At 39.6% G+C, this 21,896-nt stretch overlaps 1 protein-coding gene across 1 annotated transcript in view; it reads left to right on the top strand.

Annotated features, from left to right (window-relative positions):
- CRACD (capping protein inhibiting regulator of actin dynamics) overlaps positions 1-21,896 on the top strand; it is a 195,502-nt gene that overhangs the window by 127,814 nt on the left and 45,792 nt on the right. Inside the window, 1 exon segment of the mRNA XM_055340320.1 lies at positions 14,230-14,401. The gene's annotated coding sequence lies outside the window, so the exon portion shown is untranslated.

The raw sequence follows: 21,896 nt of genomic DNA, 5'->3' as shown, positions 1-21,896 counted from the left end.
TTTCCCCATATTCACACAACATCTTGAATTGAAGAGCATTTCTCCTTTGGGAAGAAACAGTAAACAAAAATGTCAGTTTTAGCCATTGTTGGACTTGGTGATGCTAAAACAGACGTAAACAGAAAAGCAGCAATATTTGCCCAGAGGGGCTGCCTCTAGGTAACAAAACTCAAGCCACAACGTTTGTGGTTTAGGAGTGACCTTTGTAAAGTGTCCTGATGGTAGTTGTGGAGCTCCTTTGACTCCTTGAAGTGACTCATTTTGGACAGTGAGTTGCATGACAAACATTTGCATTTCTAAGACACTTGTCACTACAGAACCTAGATTGCCTCACAAAAGTGATTCCCAACCATGAAAGGAGAAAGGGCAGCTTTGGTTTTCTCTCCTACTCCCACATCACACAGACCTGGTAGTCAGAGAGACGTTACATCCAAGATACAGGTGAAAATTTAAATCATTGACCCTTGGAATCACAGAATTGGGTTGCCATTCTACCAATGTCTAGTGCATGAATTAATGGAAAAATCCTACAAAACTGGTAGTGGTATCTTTTTTTAAATATCTCCCTAGAATGGAGCAGTGCCAGAGTAAATCTGTTACCTGTCTGAGCTATTGACCAAGAGTTAGTCTGGGAAGGAGAAATCCAGGGGGAGGACAGTGATTCTCAAAGAAATGTGTCATCCCTGCCTAGTGCTCTCCAGTGAGAACTGAATAGGGAGCAAATGAAATAAACTTAGCATCAGCACAAGAGAATGGGGTTCAGATCAAGGAAGAATAGCTTGACAGGACTACTTGACACAATCTGGAATACTGAGACAGACTAGAATTTTTAAAAATCTTTTAAGAAAATATTTCTTTCTGTTCTCAGAAATGGTAACAGAGCAGCTCTACCCTTAGGCACAGAGGACCAGGTGAGTTCTTATTCCTTTCTTAGACCATCTGAACACTCAATGGTTTCATTCTGCTACTCCTGGGATCTGTCTTTCATAGGTCATCTATGCAAGCCACAAACACCTTGCCTGATGGGTCTACAACACTTTAATGTCACTTTGACCTTGGTCCACTTGCTGCTGGTACCATCAGGAGTTTTTTCAGCTAAGCTTATTAAGAACTGATGCTCACATAGTAGAACTAGGGACTTCTATCCTTTTCTCTAAGAACATTTATATATTCAGTCACGGTTTGAGAATTTGACCCCAAACTTACCTTCTATCCAGCAGGAACTAAGATTACACCTGCCTGTAGGTTAAAAAAAAATTATTAGTGAATCAAATCCTCCTGAAATCTGTAACTAAATAATTATTGCACAAACCTTTATTGAGTCTCTGTATTCTCAGTAATTACTACAATTTTTGTCATGATTTCCAGCTGTCTAACCACTGAGCTCATTTACAGTTATAGCCACCCAAGTTACTAAATGTCCTCTACTTGACAGTCCTCAACATTACATTCTTCAGAGCTTAGTTCTGGTTTATCAGTGCCACCCAGCTCTCAATTTAATGAAGGTATTGATGCAAGGACACATAGACTTTGAAACTAGTTCAGGGGTACCTCACTGAGATACTGAGTCTTTTAAAAATGAGCTTGTTTTTCAAAGAAATTACTAATACAAAATGATATTACAGAGGCTAACAACTTATAAACATGGTGATAGGACCAGCTGAGCAGGATGTAGCAGTTACTCTAGGCAAAGTGGGAAGACATCTTCATGCCAGAAAATGGGAAATAAATCCCACTGAAATTCAGGGGCCTTTCATGTTAGCAAAACTGCTAGCGGTCTACTGGTCTGGAGCATGTTGTGATATCTCCCCTAAGGTGAAAGAGAAATTGTTGCATCTGGCCTGTCCAACCACCAAAAAGAGGCACAACACCTAGTAGGTATCTTTGGTTTTGGGAAAGCCTATTCCTCTTTTGCGTGTGGCCACTTACTGAGTGATCAAAGATTTGCTAATTTTTAGTAATGCCTAGAACAAGAGAAGGTTCTGTAACAGGTCCAGGCTGCCATGCAAACTGCTCTGCCATTTGGTCCAGCAGATCCAGAGGTTCTTGAACATCACTGACAGAGAGGGATACTATTTGGAGCCTTTGGCAGGTTCTATATGAGTCACAGCAAACACTCAGGACTTGGGGATAGAACTCTACTATCCTCTGCAGATAACTCTATGTCTTTTGAGAAACAGCTTTTGGCTTAATAGACACTAAACATTTCACCTTGCACCATCAAATTATCATGTGACCTGAGCTGCCCATCATGAACTGGGTGTTGCCTAACCTACCAAGTCATAAAGCTGGGTGTGCACAGTATTCCATTATCAAAAGGAAGTAGAATATGCAAGACAGGCTCGAGCAGGCCCAGAAGGCACAAGTAAGTTACATGAGGAAGTGGCCTAATTACCTACGGTCCCCATTCCTGCTACACTGCCTTCTCTCTCACATTCTATACCTACAACCTCATGGGGAGATCTCTATGACTAGTTAACTGAGAAAAAGAAAACTTAGTCCTGGTTTGTGGATAGTTTTGCATAATATTGAGGCACCATTCAAAAGCTGTAATTCTGTAGCCCCATTCTGGGACAGCCCCCAAAGGGCAGTGAAGGGGAATCCTCCCAGTGGACAGAATTTCAGTCAGTACATCTGATTGTTTTGTTTATAAGAAAAAATGGCCAAAGGTACAAGTCTATAAAACAGTTCATAGGTAGTAGCCAGTGGTTTATTTAGATGGTCAGAGATTTGGAAGGATTATTATTGGAAAATTGGTGACAAAGAGGTCTCTGGAAGAAGTATGTAGGTAGACATCTCTGAATGGGCAAGGATTTCAGGATATTCATGTCCCATGTGAACACTAACTAAAGGATGATCTCAGGAGGATTTTAATAATGAAGTGCATTGGATGACACATTTTGGGAGTATCTATCAGCCTCTTTCCCCATCTGTTTGTCAGTGGGCCTGTGGATACAATAGTGACAAGGATGGAAGTTATGCATGAGGTCAGCAACACTGACTTCCACCAGACAAGGCAACAGAGACCTACACTGAGTCCCCAATATAACACCATGCCCTGGAATGAACAGCTACCTACCTGGTACAGATTCATTAGACTGGACCACTTCCATCATGGAAGGAACACCACTTTGTTCTTATTAGAACAGACATTTATTCTGGATACAGATTCACCTTTTTTGCACACAGTGCTTCTGCCAAAACTGTCATCTGTGGACTTACAAATACCTTATCTGCTGTAATGGTATTTGACACAGACATCACTTCTGATCAAGGAGCTTGATAGGCCTATGCTCATGGAATTCCCTGGTCCTACCATGTTCCCATCATTCTGAAGTGGCTGGCTTGATAAATTGGTGGAATAGCCTTTAGAAGACTCAGTTACAGTACCAGCTAAGTGGCAATACTAGGGCTAGGACTCTCACAGCCAGGCTTCATGGGTCTAGGAATAAAGGAGTAGAAGTAGAAATGGTCACTATTACTCCTAGTAACCTCCTAGGAAAATTTTCATTTGCTATCCCCTTGACCTAAGGTTCTACTTGTCTAGAGTTCTTAGTTACGGTGGGAGGAATGCTTCCACAAGGGGACATACAGTGATTCCATTGAACTGAGACTGTCACCCAGCCTCAGGGGCTCCTCATGACTGAGTGAACAGGTAAAGAAGGGGGTAACTGTACTGGCCAGAGTGATTGATCCTGACTACCAACAAAAAAATTGGGCTGCAATTGCATAATAGAGGTAATAAGGAAGAGTATGTCTGGAATATAGATGTTTTATGGCATCTCCTAGTACTCCCGGGTCCTCTGGAGTAATAGAAAACTACAACAGCCCAGTTCAGGACAGCTAGTGGCCCAGGTTCTTCAGGAATGTAGTGTCTCCTTACCACCCAGAGAACCTAGCCAACCGAGTTCCTTGCCAAGGACATAAGGAATGTGGAATGGTAGTGGAACAAGATGGCTCCAGAGATTACATAGAAAGACTACATACATGTATTCATGTAAACATGCATATGCATATAAAGAAAGCTATGACCACATGACCAGTTGCCAAAACAAGGATCCATAGTATGGGTATTTCTTCCATATCTTGTAATGAATATGGTTGTATATATATTAACAAATATTTTTGTTTTCTTCCCTTTCCTCTCCTTATCCTTTAATGTAAGATATATTAATAATAGCATTATACCTCAGTATGTAGTTATAGAAGAAGTGTGAATATTACTCAAGGACTTTGCATCCTCTTCTAGGGAGCAAGTTAGTGTGTTTTCAAATGTATGTGGGATATTGGTATCATGTTAGCGGAAGTATGGCTTTGTTACAAAGTATCTCCTTTGTTAAAGGAGATGTATATGGTTGCCAGGTTGACAAAGGATGAAGTGTGAGGATTATTTTTTAAAGATTTTTTTTGTGTAGAGAGTGCTTGCCTGAGCAGGGAGAGTGATAGAGGGAAAGGAAGAATCTCAAGGAGACTCCCCCAGAGCACTCAGTGTGATGCAGGGCTCCATCTCACTACCCTGATTTCACAACCTGAGCCGAAATCGAGAGTGGGAAACTTAACTAGCTGAGCCATTCCTTTGTGTCCCAGAGTGTGATGATCATTTTGATGTGTTAATTTGTCCCTACTTGTTTAATCAAACACAAATACTGTTTAATTGAACTATTGCTGTGAAGGTATTTTAGAGATATAATGAAAGTCCATAATTCATCGATTTAAAATAAGGGAGATTATTCAAGATAATCTGAGGGGGGATACCTGAGTGGCTCAGTGGTTGAGCATCTGCCTTTGGCTCAGGGCATGATCCTGGGGTCCTGGTATTGAGTCCCTCATCAGGCTCCCCTCAGGGAGCCTGCTTCTCCATCTGCCTATGTCTCTGCCTCTCTCTGTGTGTCTCTCATGAATAAATAAATCTTTTTTTTAAAAAAAAAGATAATCTGAGTGAGCCTGAATCAATAAATTGAAAGGCCTTTGGGGTACCTGGGTGGCTCAGGCAGTTAAGTGTCTGACTCTTGATTTTGGCTCAGGTCACAATCTCAGGGTTGTGAGATGGAGTGCTGTGCTAGGCTCTGTGCTGGGTGAAGAGGCTGCTTGGGATTCTCTCTCTCCATCTTATAGATAGACAGGCCTTAAAAATAGGACTGAGCCTTCCCTGAGAGAAGAAATTCCATCTGTGAACAGCAGTTGCAGTCTGTGCTCTTGAATTCTAGTCTTCCTTCTTGAGGACTTGCCCTGTGCATTTCAGACTTGCTTAGCCAGCCACCACCTGGTATAAGCCAATTCCTTGCAGTAAATCCTTTAATATATCTTACACATGTGCACGCACATTTCTACTTTTATCTCCTACTGGTTCTGTTTCTCTGATTAAACCCTGTTCAATACAGCCTCTGATGTCCCTAAAACTTTTGTCCTACTACACTGAATATGCGGGGTAAAGTAGCAGGCAACTCCCACTTGCCAATTTTTTCCACTCAAAGTCAGCCTGATTTTTTGTATTCACAGCACTCTTTGAAACTCAAGTGGCACAATTTGGCAGTGAAAAGAACCAGCACCCACACATATTCTAGCGTGTGGGAGAAATGTGTCCAGACACAGACTTCACATTAGCAATCATATATCTGCCTCTGTTACTATTTCTAAATATCATTTCGTTTTGCTTGTGAATTGTTGTAAGACATATAAAAGGGCGTTCTGAGACAGACCAATGGGAAAAACAGAAAACTTAAAAATTGATGTGGTTTTGAGAAATAATAGGCCCCAAAAACCTGCCAAATTGTTGTCATTTTGATAGGCCCTTACCTCGATCTGGGTTAAGTACAGACATAATTCAGTAAGTTTTGTGTAGGTATTTACAGTCAGTGCTGCTGTTATGTGACCTAAACATTGCCCAAAATCAACATGTTATGCAAAATTATAAAATGAAAAGCAAGTCTATTGGGAAAAATAGGATATTTAACACAACACACGAAAAATTTATCAATGACATATTTTATTTTATTTTATTTTCAATGACATATTTTAAAAGAATAGGACCCTACTAAAAGAAGTAGCTGTTTTCCACATATTAAATTATAATGAAATATGTAAATACTATAATAAATATGTAAGCCTTGAAAAAGACCTGAAGTTTGCTTGTGGACTAGCACATTAGAAGGGCTGCAGCTTGTGAGATAGGGGAAGGCAGGTTATCTGAAATTGGACAGCAGCTGCAATGCCACATGTGTTGTATGAATGCATCTCCTGACACAAGCAGCAACCTGGGGTAACTGGTAGGTATTTGAGGGGTGTGCATGTGTGCATTTTGCTATATATCTCACTTTAACTGGGTGAAATTATCTGTATTCACCTCATGTTTCTCGTGCGTGAGGTACCCTAGATCAATCACGCTTGAACACATTTGCATTGTCAAAACAAGTACTTTTAATATACTACATAAAGAGATCACCATCCTTTATCTGCATTTTCAAAATCTCAAACTTCTTTGGAAGTTTGGCACAGGTGTATATATTAGCAAAACTTAAAATGAATAAAGGTGTTTTTCAGAAATCCTACATTTGATTATGAATTGTCACAGACCCCCTGGGGTCTAAATACACCCTTATACAATCTGAAAAATTCTGATTTCTAAAACACATCTACTCTGAAGGAGATAGGGAATAGTAGGTACGTTTTATTGAGTGCTCCAGGCATCATGGTGGGCGCTGTAGATGTAGAATAAACAAGGTTCAGTCCCTGTACCCAGGGAACTTGCAGTCTAGGAGCTATAGCATGCTCTGTGGTATTGTAGTAGATGTCTGTGCATGCACAAATGGAGAACAGAGGAGAGAGAGTCATTCTTTCTGGCCAGAGAGTGTAAGGACATCTATCCAAGGAACATGACACCTGGAATGTGCTTAGGGTAACAGTTGGGAATTCTCTAGGCAAAGGCAGAGAGGTATTCCTCACATGCCCTTTCCTTTATGTGTATCTGTTTTCCTAATCTCTTTTTATAAGGACACCAGTCATATTTGAATAGGGCCCACCTAATGACCTCCGTTTATCTTAATTAGCTCTTTAAAGGCTCTATCTCCAATACAGTCATATTCTGAGGTACTTGGGGGTTAGGACTTTAACGTATGAATTTTGAGTGGACACAGTTCAGCAGTTAGGTTCATAACATACGGTGTGGCACAAAAGAAGGGTGAGCAAAGCACACGGAAGCCAGAGGAAGGTGTGGTCAATTACTATTGGGCTTAGTGACTTGGGAAAGGCTTCAAGGACATAGATCTTGAAAAATGAATAGAACCTCATCAAATTGAGAAGGAAGAAGATGATATTTTTGTCTGAGGAAATAGCAAATCCAAACCTTAGGCCCACCTCAGATCTACAACATATGCCATAGCCTGTGTCCAGGACCTGGTATTCCCTGATATGGGCCAGTCACCACCTGCTCTGTTTGTGCCCCCTGACTTGTGAAAGCCAGTCACTACCATCTGTGGACCTCTCACCATTTGTTCTAGCCACCCCTGCCCTCTTATAAAAGAATATTATTGATCTTGTCTCTTCATTTTCTGAATCAGCACAACAGTAAATACCTGCTTCCCCCTGTGCTTCCCCAGAAAAAGAAACAACTCTTCCTTCTTCCCTCATGTAACTTGACAGCCACCATGATACCCCTTCCCTCCTCTCTAGAAGGAGAATCTCAGTCCTTAGCCTTTTTATGATATGGCACTGGAGGGTGCTGCCTACCTGACATGTTGCCAACTCCTTAGAATGTACTGGGAAACTGGACACAGTAAAAATGTGATAACTACCAAGTGCTTGTGTATCACTGTACTTCTAGTGATTTTTTTTTCAAGAGAGGGAGAGAGAGAATCTTAAGCAGTCTCCATACCCAGAGTGGGAGCCCAACATGGGGCTTAATCTCACAACCCTGAGATCATGACCCAAGCCGAAATCAAGAGTCAGATGCTTAAGGAACTGAGCTGCCCAAGTGCCCCTCTAGTAATCTTTTTTAACTGAACAGTTTCTTCTCAAAAATATTCTGATGTTCCAGAGCCAAAGAAAGATGTTGTGAAATTACCTTTATTTTTATTTTTAAGATTTTATTTATTCATGAGAGACACGAAGACAGAGAGAGAGGCAGAGACACAGGCAGAGGGAGAAGCAGGCTCCATGCAGGGAGCCCGATGTGGGACTCCATCCTGCGTCTCCAGGATCACACCCCGGGCTGAAGGCAGCGCTAAACCGCTAAGCCACAGGGGCTACCCGTGAAATTACCTTTAAATTAGATTACAGGATTCAGACAGTTGTTGTGTACTGTGTCCTAACATACACTGTTTACTTACATGATTGAAATCAGAACTTTTCATAAATATTAGGCTTACTTAACCAAAATGTTTCAGTTAACTCACTTGAGTTTACTGAGCAGTGCACTGTAGATTGTAGGGGAGGTGTGTGTACGAAATATATGGTACCTACAGAAAATAAACGATTTTTGAGAGAGGATTGCCTGGCTGGCTTAGTTAGTAAAGCATGTGGCTTTTGATCTCAGGTTATAAGTTTGAGCCCCTGTGTTGGGAGTGAAGGTAACTTAAAAATTAAATTAAAAAGAGATTTTTGAAGGAAATAATACAGTGATTCCCAGGGTATCTTCAGAGGAACACTACTCATGACCAATACCAGAAAGTGAACTCTGGGAAGCACTGCATATTCTCTCCTCTTTTGGAAAGCAGTTATGATATCAACATATTAAAGACTCTGAAAGGTCTCATAGTAAAAAAACATATTTAACTTTATTTTACATGGATTCTCAAATGTACTAGTCTTTGAATAAGAACCTGGTACCAACCATAGAGCACATTCTGAGAAACTCCAAACCAAGGCGCTTATGATGCTTAAAATGAATTACAATAGGAAATTCTGTTTCTTACTTGGAAGCATACTATATAAATTCAATACAGATAAATTGCACATTTTTATTGTTTTAGGTTTAGAAATGAAAATGAAGAATTGCATCTTTATGACAAATGGAAAATGAAGCACATTTGCTTGACTTGCCCAGTGATTTTTAATTTTTAGAATATTCTATATAAACTAGCAATTATGATGATGCAGCCATCAAATGGCATGTAATTATATCCATGAAATAATGGATAATGTGCACTCTTTTAAATGAAAAAAAAAATTCCCTAAAGTAATTATTGGGTGATGAAAATAAATTAATTCAATGCAGTACTTAAAGAATGAAAATTACTGTGATCCCTGAAGCAATCTATATGCATATATAGATTCTTTCATGTGAAAAATTGCAACAGAAAATTGCTGAAATATTAAGAAAATATAGCACCCACTGTCTTTTCTACAATAAATTCAATCTTACAACTTAAGACAGTAAATTACAAAAAAAAGACAGTAAATGTACAGAGAGGCTGGTAAGCAGATGTTTTATGGCTAGTAAGAGATGGGATCAGAATTCAGGCCATGTATTCTTTGTCTCTAGGGCCCACACACTTAACCCTTAACTAGCTGCAGCCAGTAAAAAACAAATTTTAGTAGGAATTCCTTCTCTCTTCCCTTCCCCCTACCCCGTACCAGCCACCCAGTGAAAGCAGATTTGTGTTACAAAATTCTAAAATGCCATCTCAAATACAGTAATGTTGGATATGACTTTGCTAAACTACTTACACTTCTAATGTATGGCAGTTGTATTTTGGAATATTTCACACTACCATTGCAGAAGTGCTTTACTACATTGTCAAAATTGCTTTGATCTTTTAGACCCTATAAAAATTTTCACAGTAAGGGTTGGTGTTACCTATGAAGAAGATAACTACTAGTGATAAGCATGCACTTAATCCAGTTGATTCTATGGAGACAGGGTATCTCCCAAATCATAAACTGATCACAAAATAGTTAATTTAATGGCTATTTGTAGACATATGCTCAGGATTTTATAATGGTTGTTGTGCCATAGATTTGCAAATATTTCATAAAATTTAGTTACTTTTTTGATGCAAGAGATCTTATACCAAACTTTGAGAGTAAAACTGGGGAACCGAATAAGTACAACTCCCTCTCTGATTTATAAGATTTCATTTCCTATTAACGTTGCCTAGTTATGATTTGGTGTCAGAATGTAGGGTGGGCCTAAATGTAATTACCGAATCTTTTAATAAAATTAATCCTGGAAAATTAATTAATTGTACCAATCAATAATAAAATAATCATACAAACAAATATTTAAACTGTATTTCAGATGAAAAATATTTCTGACAGGAGATATTTTAGGGGATGCCTGGGTGGCTCAGTGGTTGAGTGTCTGCATTCTGCTCAGCGCGTGATCCCGAAGTTCCAAGATCGAGTACCACATCAGGCTCCCTGCGAGGAGCCTGCTTCTCCCTCTGCCTATGTCTCTCTCTGTGTCTCTCATTAATAAATAAAATCTTAAGAAAAAAAAAGGAAAAGTATTTTGGAAATGAGAAGGGGGAAAATTATTTTTTATAACTCAGATGTGACCAAACACTAAGACTCTGGAGTATACTTGTAAGTTTCTGCATTCTCACTTCTCCTCTGAAGAGAAATTGGTGTTCTTAGGCCTAGAATCTTTTTCTCATGGTAAGAAGGATTGGTTGTTGGATGGATAGTTCAGATAGGTTTTACTGTTCTTTTACCTTTCCCATAATAACTAAGGCATTAAAAAAAAAAATAAGGCATTGCTAAAATGGCCTTTCTGGAGTAATCCTTGAGAAATATGCTCACATTTGGACTTTGACACATCTTCCTAGATAATGTGTGTGTACTCATACAAGTGATTGCCCATATAATGTGCAGGACAGAGTGCCAGAGTGCCTGGTTCACAAGCAACCCTCAAATGGGGCCAGCTTTACAGACGAAGCGCCTGAGGAAGGCCATTCTGTGCTTGCATGAAGCCTATCAAGTTCACCTCCCAGCTAAGGCTTCCATACCCTGGTGTCCTCCCCAAGGCTGTCTTTATCCCATCCTTAACTTTGTATTCAGTTCCTTCTGGGTTCTGTTCACTCACTTGCTCTCCCCCAACAATATGATCAATGCAGACTAATTTTATATGGTGGCTGACACCATTCTGAACACTGAAACAATACAAAAAATACATATCAGCCTCCTTGGCTGACTGTATAGACCACCCCTTAGTGAAATCCACAAGTCACCTGTTGTTACTGTTGTTACTGTAATTTACCTAGTAAATTAGTAGTTATAGTTAACTCCCTTGGTTTCAACTCAACTGAAGACCACCAAATCCACCTTGACTTCAGAGCAAGTGTTGATTTGTTTCCCCATCAATAAACTCTGACATGGGGATCCCTGGGTGGCGCAGGCGTTTGGCGCTTGCCTTTGGCCCAGGGCGCGATCCTGGAGACCTGGGATCGAGTCCCACGTTGGGCTCCCAGTGCATGGAGCCTACTTCTCCCTCTGCCCCTTTCTTTCTCTCTCTTTCTCTCTCTCTCTCTCTCTCTGTGTGTGTGTGTGACTATCATAAATAAATAAAAATTTAAAAAAAAGGTCTATCTTTAAAAAAAATAAAATAAAATAAACTCTGACATGATCTAAAATTATCTACTTAGCTAAAAAGCTAGGTTTGTGGGTCCAGACTGGGGATAATGATTTCATAACTGATACTTTTAGAATTTTGCTATGGTCTTTTAGAATATTTCTGATTAGAGAATTAAGGACTAGATATTTCTGTAGTGGGAAAAAGGCAATCAATATGAAAGGAAAAAGGAAAAGTTTCACCTCAAAAATAAGTAAAATGTAGCACAAATTACTCTTTGACCATATATAATAATGCTGCCAAATCAAGAAATCAGGTGTCATTTGCATATTTTGAGCTTTGGACAGTCATAGAGAAAATAATTCATTTATTTCATCAGTCAGTGCCAAAGACCAACTATATAATATAATGATACCTTGTAGTGTCTTACTTTAAAATTTAAAAAAATTTTTAATTGACTCATTTTATGTAAGGTCAGCTCTTTTAACACTTGATGTTCTTTGATGGTCTTCAGAGACTATTGATTATAATTTTTAAAAATTATTTATTGATGGAAACCAGAAGTAGGTGTCATGAAAATCTCTGGCTTATTTTCCTGAATAAATAACCACTGAAAACAAATAAGCAGTCTGAAATCAAACCCTCCCATTTGTATTGTTTGTTTTTACCATTTTTAAGTGTTTTTTTTTTTTTTTAGATTTTATTTATTCATGAGAGACAGAGAGAGGCAGAGACATAGGCAGAGGGAGAAGCAGGCTCAGAAGCAGGCTCCCTGGGGGAGCCCCATGCGAGACTCGATCCTGGGACCCTGGGATCATGCCCTGAGCCAAAGGCAACCACTGAGCCACCCAGACGTCCCACCATTTTTAAGTGTTATGATTTCAATTGTATTGCACACACTTCTTTTAAATAAACATAGTGAAAAGAATTTAACTCTGGTTTGAGGACTGCATAGCTGGCACAGAACATTGTGGATGGGAGGCATCTGATACAACAAGTGCCCTTTCCTCTTAAGTGTGATATAATTCATTATTGTTTTAGGGGCCACTTAATTTGGAAGGTCTGTTTGCAACTATAGTAAGGATCCCATACTGTTGTCTTTTTGTGATTGGCAACTGTTTTGTGTGCTTTCTCAGTGTTTTATGTTACAGTTTAGGGCAGAGAGGTTTAAACCACTTTTTCTGGGCAGCCCCAGTGACCCAGTAGTTTAGTGCCGCCAGTTCAGCCCAGGGTGTGATCCTGGAGACTCGGGATCGAGTCCTACGTCAGGCTCCCTGCATGGAGCCTCCTTCTCCCTCTACCTGTCTCTCTCTCTCTCTCTGTCTTGAATAAATAAATAAAATCTTAAAAAAAAAAAAATAAACCACCTTTTCTGTGCTTCAGACTTGGTCTCAGGAAGGCCAGAACGGAAGATCACTAATGAGATGATTACCTTGCATATCTTGAACCTCATTTTTATACGCCGATTTTTCTCTGGCCATCAGAGGTCCAGGGTATCTGATACTCAGATGCGGACTCATACCTAGGTGTTTTGTGCAGGTACTTTTCCATACGCTTTGCAAGCTTCCATCTTTTCTTTTCCCTCAGAGCTCCTGACTCCAGCTTCAGAGACACATTTCCCCTGACATAGACAAGTTAGTTCATCTGTCTGTGCCTGAGGATCCTCTTCTGTAACATGGGGATGTTAATAGTATCAACCTCATATGGTCATTGTGAGGATTAACTAAATTAATACTTGGAAAGTTCTTTTTTTTTATTTTTTTTTTATACTTGGAAAGTTCTTGAAGCAGGGGTGCATGTTAAGGGTTAAGTAATTAAAAATAAGATGACCACTGGGTGACTGGCTTCTTAAAGAAAAGGAAGGACGTGAAGAGATGCTGCTTCTGGTACAGTGTGATACACACTTTCTTTCCTGAGGTAGGAGCGGAGTGATGTGGATGTACTTGTGATTAAAGAAGCAGAACTGAACGGTATTAACTAAAATATCTGTCGGAAATGCTGGCACTGAGCCCTGGGTCCTGACTGGATGAAGTAATATATGGAGAGACGTTCATAGCAACTGCTTTGGGACTCTTTGTAGTGGATTTTAAGAGGAGAAAGGAGAAATAAACTGGAAATACATAGAGGTGGAGGGAATTGGGGGCAAAGCTTATGCCAAGAGTTAGCAGTTACCTTCCGTATCTGACAATGGCTAAAACAGGTTGATTCTCAGGGGAGTGTGTGTGTGTGTGTGTGTGTGTGTGTGTGTGTGTGTATACACACACACACATATGCACACACATGCACATAAAGTTATATACGTAAAGGTATATACATTTTTTTAAGCACCTGTCTGACTTACCATGTTTTCTCAGCTTCTTCTGTGGAGAAGGGCACTGACCATCTGCTTTGTTAAAGAAAGCAGGCACCACCTCTGTGTAGCACATGCCCAAGGGTGCTGTGCGGCCACTGTGATGCTTGGGACCTCTCTGTGTTGGCCCAGGTGCTTTTTTGGGAGCCTGGTGGCAAAAGCCTTTCCATGCCCTTGGCTTGTCTCTGCCTGACTGTGCCCAGACAGGGGCTGGCCCTGCCGTTGCTGGCACAGGGCTTGGTCGCTCACTCACTCTGATGGCTGCCCTTTGCCCCAGCTCCCTTGGCCAGAGGCAGCTCACTTGTAATTTGCTCTCAGGCTCAGAGGTGCAGCTCTGTCAAACTGCAGCGTATGTTTATCTTCTAATCCACAGACAAGAAGAAAGGAGGTAAATTCCAGCCTTTTAAGAAGTTGTTTGGCAGAAGGAAAAAGAAAGACACTTTGTTGTCCCAGGAGGTGTCAACAGGGACTAAGATTCACTCTCCCCGGAGTGTCAGCAATGGGACCTTCTCTTCAGATGAGGAGACCCTGGAAGACAATCTAAGGTAACAATTCATACTCCACCCACCCCCACCCTCCAGATCTTTGGCAGAGTCCCAAGGTGGAGAATGGGATTCCAGAGGAGGCAAGGGTGGAATCACAGCTGTGTTGTATCTATGGGAAGGTGGAAGACGTGGGGTACTTTGTGCATTCTGTGTGGAGAAGTCACCGTAGGGATTAGCAATGAGTCTGACCCCATTTTCCAGGAGAACACAGGGATCTGCACCTTCATTTTGCTGCCCTCACTGGTGGTAGAAGCAACACCCCCACTACATTGGCTCAGCAAGTTAACCTGGATAGAAGGAGACTGCATTCCCGTGTCCTGTTGCTTGGCATAGAGAAAGGGTGGTCACAGATTAGATGGGACATCCACGTTGAGAACACAGACTGCTCAGGCACTGAGTGGTCACCCTTCATACCTCTGGCAATCTCTAGCAGCTTCTGGAACCTGTCATGGAACTTGTAACTTCTACTCATTGTTTTCTTTTTCTTTTTTCTTTAAAGGCTTGTTTATTTATTTGAGAGAAATAAAGATTTATTTATTTGAGAGGGAGGGAGAGGGGCAGAGGGAGAGACAGAATTGTAGGTGGTCTCCAGCTGAGTGTAGAACCCACTGGGGGCTCTGTCCCACCACCCAGGGATCACTGGCTGAGCCAAAACCAAGAGCCTGACAGAGGCTTACCCAACTGAGCCACTAGGGCACCCCCTGCTCTGTTTTCTGTTTCTCTGTCTCTCCTTCTTGCTTCCCTCTTCACCCCTTCCCTTTCTCCTTCCCTCCCTCTCTCCCTCCCTTCTTCATCTTCCTTCCCTCTCCCTCTCTTTCCTTCTGAGACCACAGGCTATAAATCTGGTCATGACAGTGTCAAGAACTCAGAAAAGCAGGGTCAGGAGGTACTTTCTCACCTGAGTGCTGGGAATTGAAATCGGAGTCAGAGATGGTTCAACTCTGCTACTGATGGCTTAAAGTCAGCTCCTCTGAGAAGCTTCTTCCCACGACCTGATCTGATTAGTTTACCCTTGCCAGTATTCCCCCAGTGTCACACACCTGGCTCCAGCAGAGAACTTGTCACTTTCTATGGAAATTACTGATTTGCTGGTCTGTCTCTCTTATTTGACTGCCAGTTCCATGAAGTCAGGGACCAGGTTTTATTCGGTCTTGTATTAGGTGCTCCAAAAACGTTTCCTGTAAATGCCTGGCACAGTACGAGTTTCCCTAATACGTGTGGAAGGAATTGACAATGTCATCTGTGATGGTTTTTCTATGATTCAAGGATGAGAACAAAAACATCCTCTGTGTTGTGTGTCAGTAAGTAAATTGTAATAAACACTGCCGTTGAGCATAACTTACAGACTTCTTAGGCAAGCAGGAAACATGAAACTGCATTGCTCAGCCACCGTATTTGTGGGTCCTGACTAATACTGACTCTTCCTTCACAGGCCTGTATTTGTTTTCCATTATCTTTAGTAAGAAAACTGAAGGAAATTATTTTACTGAAAGAAGAACACAGCTAGCACTGAATTCATCCAGTTGTTGGAATCTCAGTATGTACTGATATATGCTTGAGTATTGTTCAGTATGAATGTTTTGATTTTACTTCAGTTTATTTGGTTGTAAAACAGGAATGCAAACCCTTTTGCCTCAGAGTATCAGAATGAGGTGTACAAATAACTAAAATGTGACAAACTAATAGTTTAATGCGAATGAAGTTGAGTCTAGAAAGTTCTCCTTTAAAAGGACTGTTCTGCGGAAACACAGCCTGTCCTTTTTATGATTTTGCCAAATCCCTGATTGCTTACTGAATGACTTTGGACCTTTAGAGGAGCCTGGATCCTGGGGGTTCTCTTCCCCTCTAAGTTCTATTCCATCTACTCCCTTGGAGTTTTCCATAGGTTTTAAGTTGTACAAAGCCTTGAAATTCCATAGGGGTTCAAACAGCTACATTTTTATAAAACACAAGTAAACATTCCCTGTCTTTGTTATTGGCTTTTGTTAATAAACCTATATTTTTGAGACATACACTATATTTTAATTATTTAATACTTATTTTTATAATAAAAGAAGCTGGAAGGATAAGCTTTGGGTAGAGTTTTAAAAAATGTCTCTTTAAATATTTTTTTAAGATTTTATTTATTCATGAGAGACAGAGAGAGAGAGAGAGAGAGAGAGAGAGAGAGAGAGGCAGAGACACAGAGGGAAAAGCAGGCTCCTTACAGGGAGCCCGATGTGCAACTCGATCCCGGGGGACTCCAGCATCATGCCCTGGGCCAAACACAGGCACTAAACCACTGAGCCACCCAAGGATCCCCAATTTTTTAAATTAAAAAGACAAGAAACAAGAGTCATTTAAAATATGCGTTTCCTTTTTCTTCTTAGAAATTGACAGTTGCAAAATAACTCCACCTGCAAAATAAACCCTATATCCATTGCTTACCTTATAGCTGAATTTCTGATTATTCACCCCCTTTACAGATGGAGAAAATGAAAGTTGCTGTTTCCAACACTTCCTTTTTTTTTTTTTACTAAAGTATAATTAATGTGTTTCCAATAATTTTTATTTTCCATTTACTGCTCAATTAATAATCATGTTACTTTAGATTGTATAAGGATTCACAAAATCTCTGTGCATTTTATTTGCTATCTCCACGATGGACAGCTCTCATTGAAACACAAACCTCAAAATTCTGCTAGCACCGTCTTGGGTGGAGGTTCCATGGAGGCAGATTTCAGCCCAGGGTGAGGGAGAATTTCCTAAGTACTAGAGCTGCCTAAAACGGGAGGCTGGGTATGCGCCAGCAAGGGTTTGGACTGATGAAGGGAAATTCTGCATTGGGTGAGAATTTAAAGGAGTTGAACTTTAACACGCTGTCAAACTCCAAGAATCTGTTATTCTAGAAGTGTCTCCATGGCCAAAAATAGCTCATTATTGATCTTCCTCCTGCCTGAAATTTCTCATTTCCTTTGGGCTTTTAAAGCATTCTGTTCTTTCTCTAGGTTATAAGCCTTTTTTCTCCTTGGCTGCTGCTTTTAAATTATACATACCTGTGGGGAAAGCAAAATAGTAAAACATGTTCAGTTTTTAACAATTTAAGACTTCCTTTATTAATTAAATATAACTAAAATTGTATTTCCCCAAATGTGTTAAATTTAAAAAGGGGAAGAGGGTCAGCTTGGAAAATAGGTTTGGGGAATTCTTGGCCAAAACAAATTAAATAGGATTCTTTACATAGGACTTTTCAGAGCTTTTACTATGCTAATGTGCCCTGGGAATCTCTGAGAAGGGAGATGCAGTATGGAACATTTCCAAGACTCCTTTAACCACAAACCTTTTTTTACACAGAGAACATCCAATGGCATATTATTAAAGCCACCACTTGTTGAGCTTAATGCAGTGTGTTTTGCATAGGTGAACTCATAGTGTTCACACACTATGAGATTGATGTTATTATCCTCATTTCTTTCTTCCAGAAATTGAAATTTTAAAAAATTGAGATATAATTGACATATACCGTGTTTCAGGTTTACAACATAACGATTTATTATTTTGTATATATTGCAAGATGATCACCACAATCTGTTACCATACAAAAGTTACAAAAAAAATTTTTTTCTTGTGATGAGAACTTTTTTTTTAAAGATTTTATTTATTTATTCATGAGAGATTCAGAGAGAGAGGGGCAAAGACACAGGCAGAGGGAGAAGCAGGCTCCATGCAGGGAGCCCGATGTGGGACTCGATCCTGGAATCCTGAGATCACGCCCTGGGCCAGAGGCAGATGCTCAACTGCTGAGCCACCCAGTCATCCCCCTGATGAGAACTTTTAATATTTATCTTCTTAGCAACTTTCAAGTACATGATACTGATAATATATACAATGCATAGAATAATATATATCATACAATATAAATAATTGTATTATTAATCATAGTCACCATGCTGTACATCTCCATGACCTATTTGATAACTGGAAATTTGTACCCCTTCACCTTTTTCACCCACTCTTCAACCTTCTCCCCTCTGGCAACCATCAATCTGTTTCTGTATTTATTAGTTTTGTTTTGCATGTTCATTTGTTGTAGTTTTTAGATTCCATGTATTAGTGAGATCATACTGTATTTCTTCTCTGACTTAGCATAATACCCTCAAGGTATGTTCATGTTATCACAAATGGCGAGATTTCATTTTTTATGGCTAAATAATATTCATGTGTGTGTGTGTGTTTAACATCTTCTTCGTCCGTTCATCCATTTATGGACATTTAGGTTGTTTCTGTATCTTGGCTAGTCTAAATAATGCTGCAGTAGACAAGAGGTGCATGTATCTTTTCAAATTAGTGTTTTTGTTTTCTTCAGATAAATACCAGTAGTGAGGGCACCTCGGTGGCTCAGTTGGTTAAGCATCTGTCTTTGGCTCAGGTCATGATCTCGAGGTCCTAGGATCAAGCCCTGCATCAGGCTCCCTGCTAGGTGGAGAGTCTGCTTCTCCCTCTGCCTCTGCCCCACACTTGTGCTCGCTCTCTCTCTCAAACAAATAAATAAAAGCTTTTAAAAATTAATTAATTTAAAATAAATAAATAAATAAATGCATACTAGTAGTGGAATTGCTGGATCACATGGTAGTTCTATTTTTATAATTTTTGTGAAACCTCCAGACTGTTTTCCATGGTTGCTACACCAATTTATATTTTGACCCACCAGTGCACAAGGGTTCCCTTTTCTTCACATCCTTGCCAACACTTGTTATTTCTTGTATTTTTGGTGATGGCCATTCTAACATTTTGATTTGTGTTTGCCTGATTAGTGTTGGCTAGCATCTTTTTATGTGACTGATGGCCATATTTATGTTTTCTTTGGGAAAATGTTCAGATCCTTTGCCCATTTTTTAATCATACTGTTTTTTTGTTATTGAGTTGTAGGAGTTCTATATATTTTGGATATTAACCCCTTTTCAGATATATGGTACCCAAATATCTTCTCCCAATCAGTAGGTTGCTTTTTCATATTGTCAATGGTTACCTTTGCTGTGCAGAAGCTTTGTAGTTTGATATAGTCCCACTTGGTTATTTTTGATTTTGTTGTGCTTACCTGTAGAGTCAGATCTAAAAAATCATCACTAAGACTGATATCAATGAGCTTATTGCCTGTTTTCTTCTAGTTTTATGGTTTCAGATCTTACATTCAAGTCTTTAATCCATTTTGAGTTATTTTTGTACGTGGTATAAGATAGTCGTCTAATTTCCTTCTTTTCCATGTGGCTATCCAGTTTTCTGTACACCATTTATTTAAGAGACTGTCCTTCCCCCATTATATATTCTTACCACCTTTGTTGTAAATTAACCATTTACATAGGTGTTTATTTCTGGGCTTTCTCTTCTGTACCATTGAACAGTAGGTCTGTTTTTATGCTGATACCATACTGTCTTGATTACTGCAGTTTTATAACGTAGTTTGGAATCAGGGATTGTAGTATCTCCAACTTTGTTCTTGTTTCTCAAGATTGTTTTGGCTATTTGGGGTCTTTTGTGGTTCCATACGTTTAGGAATGTTTGTTCTATTTCTGTGAAAAAAATCATTGGGATTTTGATAAGGATTGCATTGAATCTGTAGGTTTGGGTGGTATGGACATTTTAACAGTTCTTCCAATCCATGAGCACAGAATATCATTGTTTATGTCTCCATTTTCTTTTAGCAATGTCTTATAATTTTCAGCGCACAGGTCTTTCACTTCCTTGGTTAAATTTATTCCTGGGTATCTTTTTTTTGGATGCAATTGTAAATGGGATTATTTTCTTAATTTTCTTTCTGATAGTTCATTGTTAGTATACAAAAGTGCAACAAATTTTTATATATTGATTTTGTATCCTGCAACTTTATCGAATTCATTTATCAGTTCTTTTTTTTTTTTTTTTTCATTTATCAGTTCTAACAGATTTTTTTGGTGGAGTCTTTAGGGTTTTCCATATATAAAATCATATCCACAGATAATGACAGTTTTACTTCTTCCTTTCCAATTTGAACGCCTTTTATTTCTTTTTCCTGCCTAATTGCCCTGGCTGGGACTTTCAGTAGTAGGCTGAATAAAAGTGGCAAGAGTAGACATTCTTACCTTGTTCCTGACACTATTGCAGTTTCAAAGATAAGAAAACTATGGCTAGATAGTGACTTGCTGATAAGTTGCTGAGTCAATAATTAAGCAGTAAAGAGTTCATTCTTCACCATCCACTGTTCTGCCTCTTAAGAGGCCTCAGCCTTCTAGTCCCATGGCCCTGAGTTGTTCTACTGGTCCTGAGTCATCAGGCTCAGGTGTCTTCCTGCCTTAGCTGCCCTCCCCTCCTTAGGCTCTGCTACTCACTAGGACTCCACTTGTCCTGCTTCCAGCTTCTATCTCACACCCAGCATTTACCATTTCATTTCAGCTACAGCTCTTTAGAGTAAATTTCAGCTATAAGCACATTCAGAACCGAAGGGGCTTTTGGAAGGGAGAGCTCACTCTGGGACTAGAGCAGTTAAGAAAGGGTTCAGGAATGAGGAGGCCTTGAACTGGCTCCAAATGATGGACAGGACTTAGAATGGCTAATGGGAAAGGCATGAACATTTCAGATATGGAATGGCATGAGCAGACTCACATATAAGAATGAATGTGGCAAATAGAATAGGAGGGAACTTTCCAAGCCATTGTTACCCTAACACCACAACCAGGTGAAAGCATCACAAAAAAGAAGCCTAGAGACCAATATCCCTTATGAATATAGACATAAAAATCTTCAACAGAATACTATCAAACTGAATCAAGCAACATATACAAAGGATTCTACACCATGATCAAGCAGGATTTATCCAAAGAGTGTAAGGTTAATTTAACATACGTAATCAATCAATGTAATAGACCATATTAATAAAATAAAGGACAAAAACCACATCATCATCTCAATAGATGCATAGAAAGTTTTTGACAAAGTTCAACACACTTTCATGATAAAAACTCAAAACTAGGACTAACATGGAATGTCTTTAACTTGAGGAAGGACAGCTACAAAAAATTCACAGCTAATATTATACTTAATGGTGAAAGAATGGATGTGTTCCCATTAAGATCAGGAACAAGACAATAATGTCCATTCAGTACTGTACTGTAGATTATAGCTAGTATAATTAGGCAAGAAAAATAAAAAGCATCTTAAAAAGGAAGAAGTAGATGCACCTGGATGACTCACTTAGGTGTCCAACTCTTGATTTCGGCTCAGGTTATGATCTCAGGGTCATGGGATCGAGTCCCACGTTGGCTCTGCACTCAGTGTGAAGTCTCCTTAAGAGTCTCTCTTTCCCTCTACCCTTCCTCCCACTCACACACTCTCTTTCAAAATAAATAAAATCTTTTTTAAAAAAGGGAAAAAATAAAACTATTTGCAGATGCCATGATCTTATATATATAAAAATCCTAAAGAATCCACAAGAAACCTACTAAAATAATAAACCAAGTTGAAAAAGCTGCAGAATACAAGA

This window comes from Nyctereutes procyonoides, unplaced genomic scaffold (genome assembly GCF_905146905.1).
Source record: "Nyctereutes procyonoides isolate TBG_1078 unplaced genomic scaffold, NYPRO_anot_genome, whole genome shotgun sequence".
In the NCBI taxonomy this organism is placed as follows: Eukaryota; Metazoa; Chordata; class Mammalia; order Carnivora; family Canidae; genus Nyctereutes; species Nyctereutes procyonoides.
This window is presented reverse-complemented; position numbering and strand designations above follow the sequence as displayed.